Here is a 20,803-nt window from a genome sequence, read left to right as displayed (position 1 = left end):
GGTCCCATCACTTCATGCCAAATAGATGGGGAAACAATGGAAACAGTGGCTGACTTTATTTTGGGGGGCCCCAAAATCACTGCAGATAGTGACTGCAGTGATGAAATTAAAAGACGCTTGCTCCTTGCAAGAAAAGTTATGACCAACCTAGACAGCATCTTAAAAAGCAGAGACATTACTTTGCCAACAAAGGTCCATCTAGTCAAAGTGATGGTTTTTCCATTAGTCATGTATGGATGTGAGGACTATAAAGAAAGCTGAGCGCCAAAGAATTGATGCTTTTGAACTGTGGTGTTGAAGAAGACTCTTGAGAGCCCCTTCCACTGCAAGGAGATCCAACCAGTCCATCCTAAAGGAAATCAGTCCTGAATATTCATTGGAAGGACTGATGCTAAAGCTGAAACTCCAATACTTTGGCCACCTGATGTGAAGAATTGACTCATTTGAAAAGACCCTAACTGACTCATTTGAAAAGACCCTGATGCTGGGAAAGATTGAAGGTGGGAGAAGAAGGGTTCAACAGAGGGTGAGATGGTTGGAAGGCATCACTGACTCGATGGACATGAGTTTGAGTAAACTCCAAGAATCAGTGATGGAGAGGGAAGCCTGGCGTGCTGTGGTCCATGGGGTCATAAAGAGTCAGACAGGACTGAATGACTGAACTGAACTGTTTATGACCCTTTGGAGTGTAGCCCACCAGACTCCTCTGTCGATGAGATTTTCCAGGCAAGAATACTGGAGTGGATTGCCATTTCCTTCTCCAGGGAATCTTCCCAACCCAGGAATTGAACCCGCGTCTCCTGTGTCTCCTGCATTGAAGGTGGATTCTTTACTCGCTGAGCCATCGGGGAAGCTCAAAACAAAGATTATCCAAACTTAAACAAAAAAAGTTATGAAGAAATGAAACATGACAGACTGATATGATTGGGTCAACAGAGACAGAAGACAGCAACACTAGGAGGGGAGTCAGAAAGTTCTAGAACATTTGAAAGGATCTGAGGAGCAAAGAGTCCTGGAGGAGACAAAGGCAAGGGCAAAGGCCAGAGGCAGGGACAAACAGTATGTTGGAGTAATAGCAAGCAGAGTCAAGGAGGAGACTGGTGCTGGATGACTCGGAGAAATGAGTACACAGGGTCTTGAGCCCTCAGTGAAAGAGTCAGAGTTTTTATTCTAGGTACAATGGGAAACCATCAAAGACTTGTTGTTGTTGTTGTATGATTATATTTTATTATAAATAATAAAATACACATAAAATTTACCAACTAACCATTTTTAAGTGCATTGTTCAGTGGTATTAAGTACATTCATATTGTTGAGCAACCATTACCTCCATCCATCTTTGGAACTCTTTGCATCTTATAAAACTGAAACTCTCATCAGAGGCTTTTAAGCAAAGCAGTGACATGATCTGATTTATGTGTTTAAAAATTAACTTGCTTGCTTGGTAGAGAATTGATGGTAGGGAGGCAGCAGGATTAGGAGTTTATTGAAACAGATGGATTCAGGATACACTTTGGGGACGTACCTGACATGATGCCTGCTAAATCAGATGTGAGCATGAGATATAGAAAGAAATGAGGAGGGGAGTTGACTTCCAGATTTCTACATCTCCAGTGTCTAACCCACAGAAAATAGTCAAGGTTTATCTCATAAACTAGTGAATATTGATTTACCACTTAAAACAGAAGTCGTTTTTCCTAGAGAACCAGGAAAACTGAAATGAAAACTATCATGGAAGAAGGTCATCTCTGTTGAGAGGCCTCGCTGTTAGTGCTGTGTCCTTGCAACTTGGATAAATTCTACACAGTTAGTTTGTGAAAACATTATATGCCTAATTCTAACATTAACATTAAAAGCTAATCCTTGTAGATGTTTATAAGTGAAACTTTATTAAGCATTTTATATATTTTATTTCATGTCTCTCCTAAATCAATAGGCTTTGAGACTATGGTGCTGTGGGCTACCACTCCAGAAACAACAATGCCTACATAGATTTGATGTTTTTGAGATGGTATGAACCCTCTAATGCCCATCCTTAGACTAATCTTAGGTCTAAAAAACCTGCTTTACTTAGCATGAGTTGTTACTGTAATCATTATAAGAACCTAAACTTAATTCATTTAAGTTTGAATTTTGCAATAAGGAGCTCATGATCTGAGCCACTGTTAGCTCCAGGTCTTGTTTTTGCTGACTGTACAGACCTTCTCCCTTGTCTGCTGCAAAGAATATAACCAATCTGATTTCAGTATTGACCATCTGGTGATGTCTGTGTGTAAAGTCAACTCCTGTGTTGTTGGAAGAGAGTGTTTGCTATGACCAGTGCATTCTCTTGGCAAAGCTCTGTTAGCCTTTGCCCTGCTTCATTTTGTCCTCCAAGGTCAAATGTGCCTAGTACTCCAGGTATCTCTTGACTTCCTACTTTTGCATTCCAATTCTCTATGATGAAAAGGACTCCTTTTTTGGTGTTAGTTCTAGAAGGTCTTATAGGTCTTCATAGAACCATTCAACTTCAGCTTCTTCAGTATTTGTGGTTGGGGCATAGACTTGGATTATTGTGATGTTGAATGGTTAAAAGGACAGAAACTGTAAGGATCTAACTGAAGCAAAAGATATTAAGAAGAAGAGGCAAGAATACACAGAAGAACTGCACAAAAACGGTCTTAATAACTGGGATAACCACAATGGTGTGGTCACTCACCTAGAGCCAGACATACTAGAGTGGGAAGTCAAGTGGGCCTTAGGAAGCATTGCTCCGAACAAAGCTAGTAGAGGTAATGGAATTTCAGCTGAGCTATTGAAAATCCTAAGATGATACTGTTAGAGTGCTGCACTCAATATGCTAGCAAATTGGAAAACTCAGCAGTGGCCAAAGGACTGGAAAAGGTCAGTTTTCATCCCAATCCCAGAGAAGGGCAATACCAAAGAATGTTCAGATGTGAAAGTGTTAGTCACTCAGTTGTGTCTGACACCTGGACTATAGCCTGCAGCACAAGGACTGTAGCCCACCAGTCTCCTCTGTCCATGGGATTTCCCAGGCAAGAACACTGGAGTGGGTAGCCATTCCTTTCTCCAGGAGATCTTCCCGACCCAAGGATTGAACCTGGGTCTCCTGCACTGCAGGCAGATTCTTTACCATCTGAGTCACCAGGGAAGTCTACAAGAATGTTCAAACTACCGTACAACTGCGTTCATTTCACATGCTAGCAAGGTAAAGCTCAAAATCCTTCCAGCTAGGCTTCAGCAGTACATGAACTGAGAAATTTCACTTGTACAAGCTGGATTTAGAAAGGGTAGAGGAACCAGAGGTCAAATTGCCAACATCCACTGGATGATAGAAAGCAAGAGAATTTCAAAAAAAATCTACTTCTGTTTCATTGACTATGCGAAAGCCTTCGACTGTGTGGATCACAACTAAGATTGCCAAGAGAAAATCTTAGATATGCAGATGATACCACCCTAATGGCAGAAAGCAAAGAGAAACTAAAGAGTCTCTTGATGAAGGTGAAAGAGAAGAGTGAAAAAGCTGGCTTAAAACTCAACAGTCAAAAAATAAGATCATGGCATCCAGTCTCACCACTTTATGGCATATAAATGGGGAAACAATGGAAACAGTGACAGATTTTATTTTCTTGAGCTCCAAAATCACTGCAGATGGTGGCTGCAGCCATGAAATTAAAAGATGATTGCTCCTTGGAAGGAAAGCTATGGCGAACCTAGACAAAGTATTAAAAAGTCAAGACATCACTTTGCTGACAAAGGTCCGTATAGTCAAAGCTATGGTTTTTCCAGTAGCCATGTACAGATGTGAGAGTTGGACTATAAAGAAGGCTGAGCGTCAAAGAACTGATGCTTTCGAACTGTGGTCCTGGAGAACATTCTTCAAAGTTCCTTGGACTGCAGAGAGATCAAACCAGTCAATGTAAAGGAAATCAATCCTGAATATTCATTGGAAGGACTGATGCTGAAGCTCCAATATTTTGGCCATCTGATGGGAAGAACTGACTCACTGGAAAAGACCCTGATGTTGGGGAAAACTGAAGGAGGGAGGAGAAGAGGACAACAGAGGATGAGATGGTTGGATGGCATCATGCAACTCAATGGACATGAGTTTGAACAAACTCAGGGAGATGGTGAAGGACAGGGAAACACTGTGTGCTACAGTCCATGGGGCTGCAGAGAGTTGGACATGACTTAGCAACTGAACAATAAAACTTTATTAGCCTAACCCTGACGCCTTTGAAGAGATGCTTCAAAGTTTACCTGAAGAGATGCTTCAGAGTTTACCTTCATTATTGTCCACAATAAATTAGTTATCAAGAGCCAATATTAATATATGGGACTTTCCTAGTGGTCTAGTGGTTAAGATTCTATGCTTCCACTGCTGGGGGCACAGGTTTGATCCCTGATCGGGAACTAAGATGCCGCACGCCACATGGCTGGGCCAAAAGGAAATAAACTTTAAATAAAGAACCAATATTAATTAAAGAATATTTTCCCATCTTTACCAAAACTATTATTGAAAGCATTATATTTACATGAAGTGATTCAAGATGCTTTTCATAAGAACCTACTTGAAAAAAAAAAAAAGAACCTACTTGATAAATAAATTCCTCCTATAATTCATTTCTAGGAGGAAAAAATTACCTTAAAAACTGATCTTTCATTTTAAAAAACCAAACCAGTAGAGTTGTGGTAATACCATCTTATTCTTTCATCTACTCCCAGCTAGTAGTTAAAATTTAGTGTTCCATTATCATAATTCTATCACCTAGATTTCCCCCTTCTGTGCTTGAATCATAATATATGTATTGTGAGCATTTCAAATATTCTTTTTAATGTGGAATGTAAATTATATATTATCACGTACAAACTTTGTCCTATTTCATAAGCACATTATCTGCCATCCTCCATGATTCTTTACTAAAGAGGAAGAAATAGATTCTAAGGTCACACAGAATAAATGGCAGGCTATGTAATCAGAATATCTGCATTCTAGACCCAGGTCCAGGCTTCCCTGGTGGCTCAGATGGTAAAGAATCTGCCTGCAATGCAAGAGACCTGGGTTTGATCCCTGGGTTGGGAAGATCCCCTGGAGGAGGGCATGGCAACCCACTGCAGTATTCTTGCCTGGAAAATCCCCATGGACAGAGGAGCCTGGTGGGCTACAGTCCACGGGATCAAAGAGTCGGACATGACTGGGTGACTAAGCACAGATGCAGGTCTGCCACTCACCCTGCAGTGACCTTAGCAGAAATCACCTAAATTTCTTGGAGTCTCAAATTTTTGTCTCTAAAATTGAGTTGAGATACACATCACTCAGGGTTACACTAAGAACTAAGATTATGCATGCAAAGAATTTCTTTCATGGCATGTACAAGCAAAGAAGGACAAGGAGGAAAAACAGCAGCACCTACTTGTTTGGTAGTAAGGAAATGGTTAACAACCCATCCTTGCTCTGTCTACTGATGAAATAGTGAAAGATTACAGGTTGACAGATTTTTTAGGGGGTGCCCAGAAAAGCAGTGGGCACCAACTCTCCTCTGACCTCACCCCATCCAGTCCCACAGATGCTACTGCCATGAGATTCTCAGGCAGTCACCTAAAGGTGATGAACTGTGGCTAAGGACAGAGAATGAGTGTTAGGGGGCTGTTAGATGAGCTAGCATGGGCTGGGCCAGATGGTTTAGCTGTGTTGGCTAAGATAATGCATTTTTCTTCTTTTACACTTTCAATCATGGTTCAGGGTTAGGTTCTATAATTCATGGGCCTTAGAATGAGAAACATCACATTGCTTTGTGTGTCCCACTCATCACACAGGGGAAACGCAATCCTTGTCCGGGTCATGATGTACAGTAAAATCTACAGGACTAATTAATGCTGTTACTTACAGACAAGGATGGATGGGGCAATTTAGGGGCTTTAAGCATTCGGTAGTGGGACTTCCCTGGTGGTGATTATGACTTTGCCTCCCAATGCAGGGGATGTGTGTACGATTCCTGGTTGGGAGCTAAGATCCCATATGCCTTTGGGCCAAAAAAACAAAACATAAAACAGAAGCAATATAATAACAAGTTCAATAAAGAATTTTAAGATGGTCCACATCAAAAAAATCTTAAAAAACCAGATTCAGTAGTGAAGTCATATTCAGAGTTAAGGTTAATGAAGACAAAATAATTAGCAAGTCAGAAAACCATTTAGACTCTAATCAGGAGAACTCATTTTTAGTCCCCCATTTTTGTTTCATTTCCTAATTAAAAACAATTGTTTTAAAATTGTAGTTGATTTACAATGTTGCATTAGTTACAGGTATACAGCAAAGCGAATTAGTCATACATATACATGTATCTACTCATTTTAAGGTTCTTTCCCACATAGGTCATTACATACTATTGAGCAGAGTTCCCTGTGCTATACAGTAAGGTCCTTATTAGTTATCTATTTTATATATAGTAATGTGTATACGTCAATCCCAATCTCCCAGTTTATACCTTCCCACTCTTCCCCCTGGTAACCATAAGTTAGTTTTTTACATATATGACTCTGGTCCCACATTTTAAACAGGCTTATGGCCTTGACTGGACTTCCCTGGTGGCTCTGATGGTAAAGAATCTGCCTGCAGTGCAGGAGACCCAGGTTTCATCCCTGGGTCGGAAAGATCCCCTGGAGGAAGAAATGACAACCATTCCAGTATTCTTGCCTGGAGACTTCCATGGACAGAGGAGCCTGGCGGGCTACAGTCCATGTGGTCACAAAGAGTTGGAGATGACTGACTAACACACACACACAGCCTTGGCCAAATGACCTGTACTTGCTGGGCCTCGGTTTCCTCATCTGTAGAAGAAGTTGATCTAAAGGATCTCTAAGGTCCTTTCCAAGTGCAAAACACTTTAACGTGTCTTTTAAAAGACATGCACATGTCCCAACAAAGTTTTCACTTCTTTGCCGCTTGGACAGATGAGTCTGAGAAGTGTCCCAGTGGGAAGGAGGCCTAGGCGCCCGCAGCAGTGGTAGTACCATCTTCATTGACACTCTTTGTACTGGCTGCCTCCCTTCCCCTGTCCCTGCTATTACTGCCTAGGACCACCTCTCAAATAAACTGCTTACAAAAAGAAAAAAAATCTATACTTCAAATTCCGATTAAGAGTACTTACATTATAAAGTGGTAAGAGCATGGGCATGTGGGCATTGGAGCTCAGACTGAACTGGGTCTGATTTCCGATGCTGTGTCTAACCACATGATCTTGGACAAGTCACTCAACTTCTACATGCATCAGTTTTCTTGTCTATACACTAGAAACACTACCATCCTCCTAGTAGGGCTTCTGTGAAGATTAAATAAGATAAGGCACATTAGAATTTAGCAAAGTGCCTGGCATACAGCAAGTGTTCAATAAATACTATTATTAGAAAATGTATTTTTATTTTTCACATTTTATGTTTGGTCTTTTTTCACTAACCTGTTATAATGTTTCAGAAAGTAATTATCATACCACTATAACAAACATTTGAATCTAGAATAAATTATACCTTGCCTAATTCAACTTACCAATTTAATAACACTAAGAAATTGATCAAGTTTAACTGATTCTAGCTAACGCTAGACTTTGTATCTTTGCTTTCAATCTTTATGGAAGTCATTTAAGGGAGGTAGGAACCAGCTCTAGGTTCTATGTATGGGTTCACATTATTAAAATAAGCTTAAATATTATATGGATACTAAAAGCCTAATTTAAAATAAGAAGTAGAGTTGACTATGTACCATTAGTATGGTATGCTAAGCAAAGGAAAAAAAATCTACATGTACTCTGATTTTTACAATCTAAATGGCAAAGTTTCACTTGTTTTTATTAATGAGGTGCATAAAATACCTACAGAGGCAAAGGTTCTGACAATCTACTATGAAACAGCATAAATGATTATAGTCTAACAGCTGTAATTAAAATAAAAATACTGCTGCAATTTTGACTGGTTCTGGTTGATTAATCAAAAAAAACACTGAAGAATCAAAAAATTATATATATACCATAAATATGTACTTTACCTTAAGACATATTAATAAGCACTAATTTCCCAGTTTTCCAAAGTAGTTTCAAGATTTCCCTTGAGGAAGAATTCCTGCCCAATATTTTTCTCACATAAACCATAGTCAGAATTTATTTTCTACAATTCTCACTTTTAGTGTTCTATGTGGACGGAGAACTAAAAAACAAAAAGAAAACAAACAGAAAAAAATTGCAAAGCAAGCTTAGGATATTATCTCTCAAGCTTTCAAAATCTCTCCAATTCTTTACAGTTCTCCTGCCTACTTTTTAAGTTACTCGCTTTAAAGGAAACTTTCCAAAGAACACAACATTCTCTTCACAGGAATAAAACTCTTTCCTTTTGTACTTTTATAGATTTACACACATTTAAATTACCTAATCATAATAACAAGCGTAACTGACATCAATAGGCTTGCAATAAAGACAGTCACTGACCCAGTCGTAGGAGCAGGGAACAGGCTACTCGAAGCCCATATTCATCATATCTGGGCAGCATTTGGTGTATTTTACGGAGAAATGAACAAGGGCTCATAGGGTCAACCAGTTAGATGTCAAGAAGATTATATTAGGATGTGTGCATGCTAAGTCACTTCAGTCGTGTCCAACTCTGTGACGCTATGGACTGTAGCTCTCCAGGCTCCTCTGTCCATGGGATTCTCCAGGCAGGAATACTGGAGTGGGTTGCCATGCCCTCCTCCATGGGACCTTCCCGACCCAGGGATCGAACCCCTGTCTCTTATGTCTCCTGCATTGGCAGGCGGGCTCTTTACCACTATTTTCACCTCGGAAGCCCCATATTAGGATGAATCATATGTAACTGCCAATATCCAAGTGGTTTTTCCTAGAGAAATGTCAACTGAATATGTTCAACCTAATATATTTCTATTTTTTAACTGTAAAAATATTGACTATACTTAATGTTTAATATTATATCTATTACCCCCTTGCTCCTCCCTTTGAACAATGGAGGTTGTGGTTCTTACACTTCACTTTTTAAATTCCACATTTGCTCAGGAATAAGTTATTCTATAAGCAGTCACTTGACATTGGTTTCCTAAGAATGTGATTTCTATTTTCTTTCTTTCTTCAGGTTAAAGTCTCACTTCTTAGAATTTCAAAGAAATTTTTCAAAGACTGAAGGTATAAGAATATGCCTTGCAGCGAATTGCAGGATAAAAGCAGAGGGTCTAATGTGTGAGGTCAGCATTTGTTTGCTTCTCAGACACACATCTTTGGGCTTGTAGGATCCAGCACAGCACTGTCTGCCTAGAGAAGAAGGCAGGAAGTGGTAAGAAGAGGACTGAGCAGAGAAGCCCTGGACAGACTAAGGGTAAGACCCCGTGAGATACAAGCAGCCTTTCCTTCTGATCTGTCTGTGTTATGCCATGTAACTATAATAAGCAAACAAATACATCATAAATGTGCTATTAAGACAAAAATCCCACAATTTGGGATGGAAAGGAAGGAGACAAAGGAACGGGGGGCTGTTTTTAGATGAGGGACAACTTGCCAAACCCTCTTTTTCTAGTTCTCATATTTCTACAACTGACCCTAAAAAGTCTAAAATAAGGTTTATGTTTATGGTTGTCCTTAAGTATTATTAAGTATTAGTCGCTCAGTCCTGTCTGACTCTTTATGATCCCATGGACTGTAGCCCGCCAGGCTCCTCTGTTCATGGGATTCTCCAGGCAAGAATACTGAGTGGGTTGCCATTCCCTTCTCCAGAGGATCTTCCCGACCCAGGGATCGAACTAAGGTCTCCAGCATTGCAGGCAGATTTTTTTTTTACCATCTTAGCTACTTGGAACCTCACAAAACTAGTGTTGGATATCAGAACTCTAGTGTCTTAAGAGACACCCTCTAAATAATCAACCCACAAAGTTAGTATACTAAGGCGGAAGAGCCTGAATGTTGTAACTATACTTGGGTTTAAATCCTGGCTGCACACTTGTAACCCTGGACCCTTACTGAGCACACTTTCTGCTTCTTCACCTGAGCACTTTTCTTCACTTTTCTGCACCCATGTGTGCTATAAGGATTCTGGTGCAGACCTTGCTGTCTGCAGACAATTCATGAGAAAAATGCACAGAAAGTGCCTGACTGCAACTATTGACTGATACCTAAAAGATGCCCAAACTGTTCCCCTCATAATCGTTAGCAAGAGTGTGCATTCTATAAACAGTTGGCACAAGCTCATTTTCTGTTCCCAAATTATTGTGTACACTGAGCATAATCAAGATATCTCATGTAAACAGTGAAGGGAGCTGTCCTTTCCAGGGTCAGATAGAGAAAAGAGATAAAGCTCCACAGGAGAGGGAGAGGTTCCAGAATGATGAAGTTGCAAGTGCAGAGGGGTGCTTTCGAAATACAGATCTGAACAGGTCCCTTCCCTTCTTAAAGGGCTCCAAAGCACCCCCATTGCCTGTAGGATAAAATCCAAAATTTTTACTAGGTGAAACGCAGCCTTCAGTAAGCCGAGCATGCTTAGCAACCTCCTATCACACCCTGCTCTGCAGTGATGTTTCCAGTGTTTCCAGTTCTCTGAATGCACCACAGCCTGAATTTGACTTCCAGCCCTCAGCCCCTCTCTACTTCCAGCGTTCCTTCTTTCGGCTCAGAAGGGCAGTTTTGCCTGCCTTCCCGTTTGGCTTCCCCCATGCTCTGTTTGTGTTAATCGCAGTTTTTCACACTGTACTATATTTACCTCCCTTGAACCCACACAGACCTGGACGAGCTTCAGCATCCTGCCAACCACTTTGCCTGATGCAAACCTGACACTCAGATGTTTACTGAATTTGAACTTCTGCAATTCCCAAATTTTGGCTGAGTTTGACTCTATACTTAATATTGGAGGAAACAAAGGAGCTGGGCTGCTGGTGGTCAAGGCCTGTGGCTGCTTCTCCAAGTGGATGCAGATTTGTCTTTAACAAGGCAGTCTTACAAGTTATATGTTATATGGTAACTTAGTTCATCTGAATAATGGAAATATCTATCTCTTTGGACATATTTATCACCAATAAAAAGGATAATTTTACTTGTCGAGGCAATAACATGTGCTTTTGATATATCTAAATCAGTTTGATTCAGCCACTCAGTCGTGTCTGACTCTTTGCGACTCCATGGACTGCAGCACACCAGGCTTCCCTGTCCATCATCAACTCCCAGAGCTTGCTCAAACTCATGTCCATTGAGTTGGTGATGCCGTCCAACCATCTCATCCTCTATCGTCCCCTTCTCCTATCTAAATCAATTAGGAGTAATTAAAAACCTCAATTTTAAAAAAAGACTGATCCTATAAAGTGCATGGGTGTTCAATTTTTCATTATGTGAGTAGTCCAAATTGGATGAGTCCAATTTTGTTTATGGGATGCTTCTTTCCCTGCTTTATGATGTATTTTATTGAAATTCAAGATCAGTTCTCAATTTAACATGCTACTACATATCAGTTCAGTTAAGTCGCTCAGTCGTGTCCGACTCTTTGCGACTCCATGAACCGCAGCAGGCCAGGCCTCCCTGTCCATCACCAACTCCCAGAGTTTACCCAACTATATATACAAAGGCTCCAAAATTCTTCCATATTCTAAAGCTGATGTTTGCACATGTAGCACACCAAGAAGAATAAACAATTAAACAGATTAGAAAAAGTCTTATTTCTTCAACTCAAATAGTAATTACCTGAAGACAGAGGCTTTCTTTTATGTACATTCCATTGCCTAGCATAAAGAAACAAATCCCAATTTGTACAATGACATATCTGCAAAGGTAAGCATTACTGCAATGTGAGTTGTTTACAATTATTGCTAATACACCTATCCAACAACAGAGGATTAGTTAAGGAAATCATATTATAATTATTGGGATAAATGCAAATAATAGGAGTTTTAGAAATTATAAGAAAAATGCTTACTATATATTACAAGGAAAATATAAAATATTAAAACTCTATATGTAGTATGACAGAGGAAAATATGTATTTAAAAAATGAGAGAGACAAAGGTAAAATGGCAAAATGTTTACTGTGGTAGAATCATGCTCGGGGGCAGAAATTCTCTTTTTGGCTCCCCAATCTCACCACTTTAACACCTTCCAGTTTTCTTTTCTCCTCACCTCAGACCTCCCCAAGCACAGCCAGTTATTCTTCAACAATGCCTTTCAGGATTAATCCATGCCCACATCACCTTACACAGAGGTTTTGAGAAAAGATTCCCATTTAGCCTGTCTTCAGAATATCCAACTATCATATCTACTGTCAGAATAAGACAGTTATTCTACTTCTAAATTATCTACTGTGGTAATCTCTTCATTTATATTTTCTGCATTTTTATGTATGTGTTATATTTGTCAGTAAAATTGGGGTTTTCATGTAACTCACTGTGGTTTCATATCTTATTTTGCTAGGATAAGGTTAGGATTCATGATTCTCTGTTGATATGGTCCTTATTCATTACACTTCTAAGTGGAATGTTTAGCTGGGATAGGCGGGTTTCAGCAATGTAGCTGACAGAGGCCAACTCCTCTTCTTCCGCATTGTCTGCCAGCTCCCCTATGTTTACTGAAACAAACTCCCTAACATTCTCTAAAACCCAGCTTAAAAACTTTTAAGTTTTCTATCATCATCCAACCCACCCAATATATGCTACCTTAATTCATCTTGTATCATATTCTGCAACCATTTATCAAGCTGATACTAGTTGCAAGGCTTGAAAAGTTAGCCTTACTTTGTTTACAATCTTTCTATGGACCATGACTATTGATGAAAGAAGCTAACCAACAACAAAAAAATGATATAAGTGATAAACAAATGTTCAGGAGTGGGGAAGAGGGAGACTAGTAAAGAGAAGAGGGGAACAGAGGTGAGAATGAGGAAGGCTAGAAGGAAGAGACAAGGTAAAAGCTGAAAAGAGGTTTCAGATTGGGAAAAGTGTGATCTGAGACACAACCTCTGAGTTTTGCACCTGGGTGACTATGATAAAGGGGAGGGAAGCTAACATAACTGGTGTTAACTAGAAATGCTTTGGCATAAAGCAAGACAAATCCAAATGAAATACAGTAAGTCCCCTACAAACAACCAAGTTCTATTCCAAGAGTGTTTGTAAGTCCAACAGAGTTAGTACTATATTGTAATAGGTTTATAATACTTCTCACACAAATAATACATAAAAAACAAACACACACAAAAAACACAAAGAAAATGTGTACAGTTGTACAACAGCTGGCATACATGGGCTGGCATCAAGTGAACAGGCAAGAAGAGTCACTGACTGGAGGAGGGAGAAGAGATGGGAGATGATAGAACTGAAGTATCATCAGCAAAAGGAAATGGAGAGCAAGCTGCTATTTCATTCACACCTGATGTTGACGGCGCAGATTGTTTCTTGCGGGAACCAGATGCACACTTGCACCTTTGAAAGTTCACAATCGGGAAGGTCCTTCATATGAGGGGGACTTGCTGTATTACAATATGCACTGATAGATGCTACACTCAAACTGAATAAGATCCATGGAAACCACAGAATTTAAGGCGAGTAAGTAGCAGTGATAACCTAAGTAACAAAATTCTATGAAAGGGAAACCTAAATGAGTACCAAGTTACACAAGAAGGAAAAAAGGAACCAGAGAATGAGAGCCTGGTCAGTGAAGCATGAAACAGCACAGGACTTCAGGAAAGTCAGAGAAGAAAGAAAGGAACTCTAGGTGAGTGGGTACCCACAGAGGTTGTTACCAGCCTCAGCCCTGGACCAGAGCCCCTGAGTTCGCATCTCAGTTGGAATCTCCTCCTGCTACTTGTGTGCCTTTGGGCAAGTTCCTGTGTCTCAGTTCCCTTAACTGAAAAAGGATCATGTTTTCATTTATTTACTCCATAGGGCTGCTGTAAGAATTAACAGATTTGATACAAGTTCTTAGAACAGTGCCAGACCAAGAAGCATTCAATACATGTCTGCCACTGGGGGTGGAGGGGATTTTTTTTTAATCCTCAGTGACCTAGAGGGGAACAATTTCAAGCCAGCAGTAGAAACAAAAACTACAACGTAAGGGAATTAACAGTCAAGTGACGGGCAAGAAGACTGGGGACAATCAAAAGTATGATGACTCTTTCAAGGCAGTGAAACAGTAAGAGTGAGAAAGAGTAACCTGAGAATATAGGGTTAAGTGAAAAAGCTTTTCGAGGGAATAGATCAGTAAGAGGAAAAAGGCTTGGTCGCCAAAACTATTCTTCAGTCGTTGTGGGACTTGTTTTCCCCAAGCTGGACAGGGGTAGAGACCAGATCCTTCCTGTCCCAGCCTTCCCCAGGGAGCTCTAAAGAACGCTCCCTTGGCATCCGGTAAGTTTGAATCAGCGCTGGTTGATTGGGGGGAAGGCCCATTTTCTAACCAACGATACCTCGGAAGATGAAACAACAGGCTTTCCGATTTCCATCTCCGGCACGACCTGTTCTACCGCTCTGTACTCATCACTCTCCTCAGCCAGCAGCCGCTGCCGGGACAGGATGCAGTTCAGGGAGCCAAAAAGCAAGAGCAGCTCCCCGAGTTAATTCTGGCCTCGAGGACACACAAAAAGCACCCCTGAGGTGCGGAAAGACAGGGGCTCGGGCAGGCGGGGTAGGGGTAGGCTGTGGCGAGCAAGGCCAGATCCCGGAGCTGGGAAAATGACCTCGGCGGTCAAGGTCGAGGAGGTCTCTCTTCCTCCCCGTCCCACCAGCAAGCACCTTTGTCCTCCCGCCTGGAACAGCGGGGCCCAGTGCCCCGGGAAAGCCAGGGGAGGGCTCAAAACCCAGGGACGGCGGGGACCACCGTCCCTGTGCGATGCTGGCGGGGTGATGGGGGGGGTTTGGGGGGCTCCCAGGGAGGGCGCAGGTGAGCTCCGCGGCCCCGCCCGCCGGCGGGAAGGGCTTTGACCCTGGGCACTCGCCGGCGTCGCGGCCACAACTTCCGAAGCGCCCCCCAGAGTCCAGGCAGGGCCTGGCCGGGCTCCCGAGTCTTTCGGACCCGGATCCCACTCCTCGCGCGCCGCGCCCAAGTTCCTTCCACTAGGCTGCCCTCGATCCCCCCGTCCTGGGGTCATCTCCCTCTCCTCCCCATCTCTCCTCCTCTGCGCCCCGGAAAAGTTAGGCCCCGGCCCCCCGGCTGGGAGCCCTGCACTCACCCCGCGAGGAGCGGAGCCGAAGCGCCTGGGCGCGCGAGCAGAGGGCGGCGGCGGGCGGCGGCGCGAACGCGGAGCTCCTCACAGCGGCCCCTGCTGCCTTGGCCGCCGACTAAGCTGGGAAAGGGGCGGAGGCGGCCGGGGTGTCACCTGCCCGCTCTCCCACCCTGCCGCGTGACGCCGCGCAGCGCCGCCCCCTGCCCGCCCTCCGCGGCCGCCAGGTACCCGCGAGGGGGCGCGGGGAGGAGCTGCCCGCTGGGAAGGACCCGTTGGGAGGTGCGCGCGGCCTCGGCTCGGCGCCCCGCCGCTCGCATCGCCGCTGGGACCGGGGACCGAGGGTTGCTCGGCAAGATCGGTTCTGACCTCTGGGCATTTCTTTCTGAGCACAGATGTCATCACCTGAGGTCATCTCGAGGCTTAAATAATAAAGGTTTAAATAATGTGAAAACTGTTGTCAAGCATGACTCAGGATTAAGTTGCAGAAAAATCTGAAATGAGGGAAACCTGGCCGAGGATGAGGCTGGCGGCGGAGTGGTAGAAAAAAAAGGGAGTTCTCGCTCCTGGAAAGGCTCTTTCGGAGGGTTAATTCATTGCCTAAAATGGTGACCAGACCCGATGGCCGTGAGAGGCCCAGTGCGGGTCAGCCCCACCCCTACTTATTAAAAACTAGAGTTGCGGCAAATATTGGGGAGCGAAGGGGACTATTAGAGCAATGAAGAGGAAATCGTATATAATCCAAGTTAACTTTCTTGTCCTGATTAGTAACCGCAGCTGCTGCAGCCAGCACACTCCAGCACATTGACTTCTCCTTATCCTGGGTTGGCCTGAATGGTGGGGTGAGAATGAATGTTAGGCGTTGCCTTGCTTTGTGTCTGATCTTGATCCTCCTAACCGCTCTCGTGTTTGGAAATCCTGGCATCAATATCTGGAAGGTAAAATAAGAATCCTAAGAAGTTAATGATTGTGGAGGCAAAAACTCAAGAACGAAAATTGAGTTGTCTTCTAGAAGCCAGAAAGTAGCAGGAGGGGCTGCAGTCCTGACCCCCTGCACTTCACAAACATAGTCTGTGAGTTTCTGCTGTGGTTTTAAGGTCCAGACTACCCAGGAGGAAGGGGAGGGAGAAGAAGCATGTTTCACTCAGGTACAGATGTGGCCTTCCACCACCTAATCCTACTGCATCAACAGGAGATTTTAAAGGTTTTATACAAAATATTGAGAGCCCTCATAGTAGCCACTGGGGAGGGGGTGAGCAACAAACATGAAAGCTCAAATTTAAGAGAATCCCAGCTTCAGCGAAACTAAAGGCAAGGGAAATAAAATAATATTATTAATCATTTAGATATTCTTGCTTCTTGATTATTGTGATCCTGAAGCCTGGAATTCTTTGTTAAAATAGGTTATTAAGTAGTAGAGAAGCTAAAGATTTCTCCTTCTGTTTAGATAAACTTTGCTTTCATCATAAAAACATGCCATTTAATAGACGTGGCTACTGGGAACTAGAGATAGTTGCTTAACAATATTTGCTTTTGTGTTTGTCACTATCCATACACCTACGTATAATTATGAAATTTCAAGTAGGCAGAAATCAAGTGGATTCATTCATTTAACATATATATTCAGTGCTTTTAAGTTCCAGGCTCTGGAGATTCAACAGATAACAACAACAACAAAAATTCTCTGTTCTTGTGGAATCTACCCTCACTTAGCATCATTCCAGTTGGGGATGACATACCACAGATAAATAAACAAGTGAAATACAACTGTCATGTTATGATCGGTGCTGCCAAGAAAAATAAAGAAGGGAAAGAGATACGGGCTTTTGGAGACAGGGAGTTGGAATGTTAAAGTGGCCAGGGAAGTCCTCAGTTGAAGGAGGCATTTGAGCCAAAATTGTAAACAGATAAGTGGCAAGGTTGTGTGTCTATCTGGGTAACAGCATTCCAAACAGTGGGAACTATGAGGCTAATGGCAGGAGTGAGGATCGGATGATCAAGTTCACAGAATAGCAAGGATGCCAGAGTGGTTGAACCTCAATAAATGAGGCCAAAGGGTCAAGGGAAGCATTTTGAGTAAATATGTGACATCACGTAACTGAAGTTTTTAGAGGGAGCACTAAGACAACACTTTTGAGAGTAGGGCAGGAGCAGGTTGGGAACGGTAGAGGCAATTTGGTAATTAGGAGGCTCTTTCAACATCCAGGTGAGAAAGGAAGGTGGCTTGGACCGGCTTGACTGAGAGTGGTTAGAGAGAATCAAAATTTTAAAATATATTCTAGGGAATTCCCTGGTGGTCCAGTGGTTAGGACTCCACCCTTTCACTGCCAAGGGCCCAGGGCCAATCCCTGATTGGGGAACTAAGATCCTACAAGGCAAAAACAGAAAAACTATATATATATATATAGTTATACATATACATATATATACTGAAGGTAATATCAAAAGGATTTCCAGAGGAGCTGACATGCAGTGTGAAGGACGGGGGGAGGTCGAGGTTGACTCCAGGGTGTTTGTAGCTGGAAGGAAAGAGCTGCTATTTACTAAGAAAAGAGGGACTGAGAGAAGACTGTTGGGAGGGGGGACATCAGGAACTGTTTGTGGGACTGATTTAAGACACCTATTAGATATCCAAGTGGAAGTGTCAAGTAGGAAGTTGTTTCTACCAATCTGGAGTACAAGAAAGAGGTCTGGCCTGGCAACATAAATTTGGGAGAAGTCAGCTTTCACATGATATATAATGGTCTGAGAATGGCTAAGAGAACCACGAAGGGGACTAGAGAAGAGATTTTAGGACTTCATCCTGGGGTACCCCACTTTTAAGCGGTAAGAAGTGAGAAGGAACAGTCCTCAGCCTGGAGTAAAATCAGAAGAGTGTGGTCTCCTGGCAGGCAAATGTATGAGTCAGCTATTGCCACAACAGTTCTGCATAACAAATCACTTCAAAATCCATGGCTTATAGCAATATACCTGACCTAATGCCTGCAAGTCAGCAGGCTGGTTGAGGTTCAGTGGACCTAGATGAATGGCTCTGCTTTAGGTTGCAGATTTAGCTTCAGTTTGTTCCATGTGTGTTAATTCTGGAGCCCAGAATGAAGAGTCAGTAGCCACAGGGAAAAGATCTTCCCATGGTAGATAACTGGAGTACAAGAACCAGTCCAAAACGTGCTTGCTCCTGGGGACACTGCTCGCATCAAGTTTGTTAATACTCCATTGGCTAGAGTAGGGCACATGGGTAAATCCAACATCAGAGGGGAGTGGGGAATGTATTCAACCCACAGCGGAATGGTGAGAAGAAAGATTATTTGCTAAAAAAAAATCTATACATTTGTCACAGCAGGGGAAGAAAGTGTTTTGAGATAGGGGAAGTGATCAACTGAGAATGAGAAATTGCTCCTTGATTTAGCAATACAGAAGTCATTGGTTAACTGTGATAAAAAACAGGTCTGGAGGAACAGAAGGAGCAAAAACCCAAATGAGATGAGTTTCAAGAGTGAGTGGGAAGGGCTTCCCTAGTGGCTCAGTGGTCAAAAATCCACCTGCCATTGCAGGAGACACAGGTTTGATCCTGGGTCCGGGAAGATCCCACATACCACAGAGCAACTAAGTCTGTGCACCATAACTACTGAGCCTGCACACCCAAGATCCGCAACTACTGCAGCCCACTGCACCATACGGCCTGTGCTCTGCAACAAGAGAAGCCACCGCAGTGAGAGGTCCAGGCACCGTAACAAGAGAGTAGCTCCCGCTCACAGCAACTGGAAACGAAGACCCAGCACTGCTGCTGCTGCTAAATCGCTTCAGTCATGTCCGACTCTGTGCGGCCCCATAGACGGCAGCCCACCAGGCTCCGCCGTCCCTGGGATTCTTCAGGCAAGAACACTGGACTGGGTTGGACAAAGACAAAAATAAATAAACACAATTAAAAATTAAAAGAGTGACTGGGAAGAGGGACATTGGAGAAAACAAGTTTAGACAATTCTATCAAGGCTTTTTGTGGTAAAAAGAAGAAATGAGGTAATGGCAGGAAGAAGAATTGAGTCTAAGGAGTCTTTTTTAAAATGTTCAGTCCAGTCACTCAGTTGTGTCTGACTCTTGGCGACCCCCTGGACTCCAGCATGCCAGGCTTCCCTGTCCATCACCAACTCCCAGAGCTTGCTCAAACTCATGTCCACTGAGTCAGTGGATGACAGCTAAAATATATTTGTACATTTTGGAAAATTTTAGTAGACAAGGAACAATTGATAATGCTGCAAAGAGAGGACAATTGTTGTAGTGATGCCCTTGAGTATGTGAGAGGAGTGGAACTTGGTACACAGGATAGGAACTTTGCCTTAGATATGAATATGTACATTTACTAGTAGGCAATAGAAGGAAGGTAGAATTACAGGCAGAGATTGTGGAAGGTAGGAGATGGTTCAGTTCAGTTCAGTTCAGTTGCTCAGTCGTGTCCGACTCTTTGCGACCCCATGAATCGCAGCACGCCAGGCCTCCCTGTCCATCACCAACTCCTGGAGTCCACACAAACTCATGTCCATCGAGTCGGTGATGCCATCCAGCCATCTCATCCTCTGTCATCCCCTTCTCCTCCTGCTCCCAATCCCTCCCAGCATCAGAGTCTTTTCCAATGAGTCAACGCTTCGCATGAAGTGGCCAAAGTACTGGAGTTTCAGCTTTAGCATCATTCCTTTGAAAGAACACCAAGGACTGATCTCCTTTAGAATGGACTGGTTGGATCTCCTTGCAGTCCAAGGGACTCTCAAGAGTCTTCTCCAACACCACAGTTCAAAAGCATCAATTCTTCGGCGCTCAGCTTTCTTCACAGTCCAACTCTCACATCTATACATGACCACTGGAAAATCCATAGCCTTGACTAGATGGACCTTTGTTGGCAAAGTAACGTCTCTGCTTTTGAATATGCTATCTAGGTTGGTCATAACTTTCCTTCCAAGGAGTAAGCGTCTTTTAATTTCATGGCTGCAGTCACCATCTGCAGTGATTCTGGAGCCCCCAAAAATAAAGTCTGACACTGTTTCCACTGTTTCCCCAACTATTTCCCATGAAGTGATGGGACCAGATGCCATGATCTTAGTGTTCTGAGTGTTGAGCTTTAAGCCAACTTTTTCACTCTCCTCTTTCACTTTCATCAAGAGGCTTTTGAGTTCCTCTTCACTTTCTGCCATAAGGGTGTTGTCATCTGCACATCTGAGGTTATTGATATTTCTCCCAGCAATCTTGATTGCAGCTTGTGCTTCATCCAGCCCAGCATTTCTCATGATGTACTCTTCATAGAAGTTAAATAAGCAGGGTGACAATATACAGCCTTGACGTACTCCTTTTCCTATTTGGAACCAGTCTGTTGTTCCATGTCCAGTTCTAACTGTTGCTTCCTGACCTGCATATAGGTTTCTCAAGAGGCAGGTCAGGTGGTCTGGTATTCCCATCTCTTTCAGAATTTTCCACAGTTTATTGTGATTCACACAGTCAAAGGCTTTGGCATAGTCAATAAAGCAGAAAGAGATGTTTTTCTGGAACTCTCTTGCTTTTTCGATGATCCAGCTGATGTTGGCAATTTGATCTCTGGTTCCTCTGCCTTTTCTAAAACCCTCTTGAACATCAGGAAGTT

At 42.8% G+C, this 20,803-nt stretch overlaps 1 protein-coding gene across 1 annotated transcript in view; it reads right to left on the bottom strand.

The window, feature by feature from the left end:
• ELOVL7 (ELOVL fatty acid elongase 7) overlaps positions 1-15,352 on the bottom strand; it is a 76,881-nt gene extending 61,529 nt beyond the window's left edge. Inside the window, exon 1 of the mRNA XM_027520113.1 lies at positions 15,187-15,352. The gene's annotated coding sequence lies outside the window, so the exon portion shown is untranslated. The remainder of the gene's footprint in view (positions 1-15,186) is intronic.
• Positions 15,353-20,803: the final 5,451 nt, after the last annotated feature.

This window comes from Bos indicus x Bos taurus, chromosome 20 (assembly GCF_003369695.1).
Source record: "Bos indicus x Bos taurus breed Angus x Brahman F1 hybrid chromosome 20, Bos_hybrid_MaternalHap_v2.0, whole genome shotgun sequence".
In the NCBI taxonomy this organism is placed as follows: domain Eukaryota; kingdom Metazoa; phylum Chordata; class Mammalia; order Artiodactyla; family Bovidae; genus Bos; species Bos indicus x Bos taurus.
This window is presented reverse-complemented; position numbering and strand designations above follow the sequence as displayed.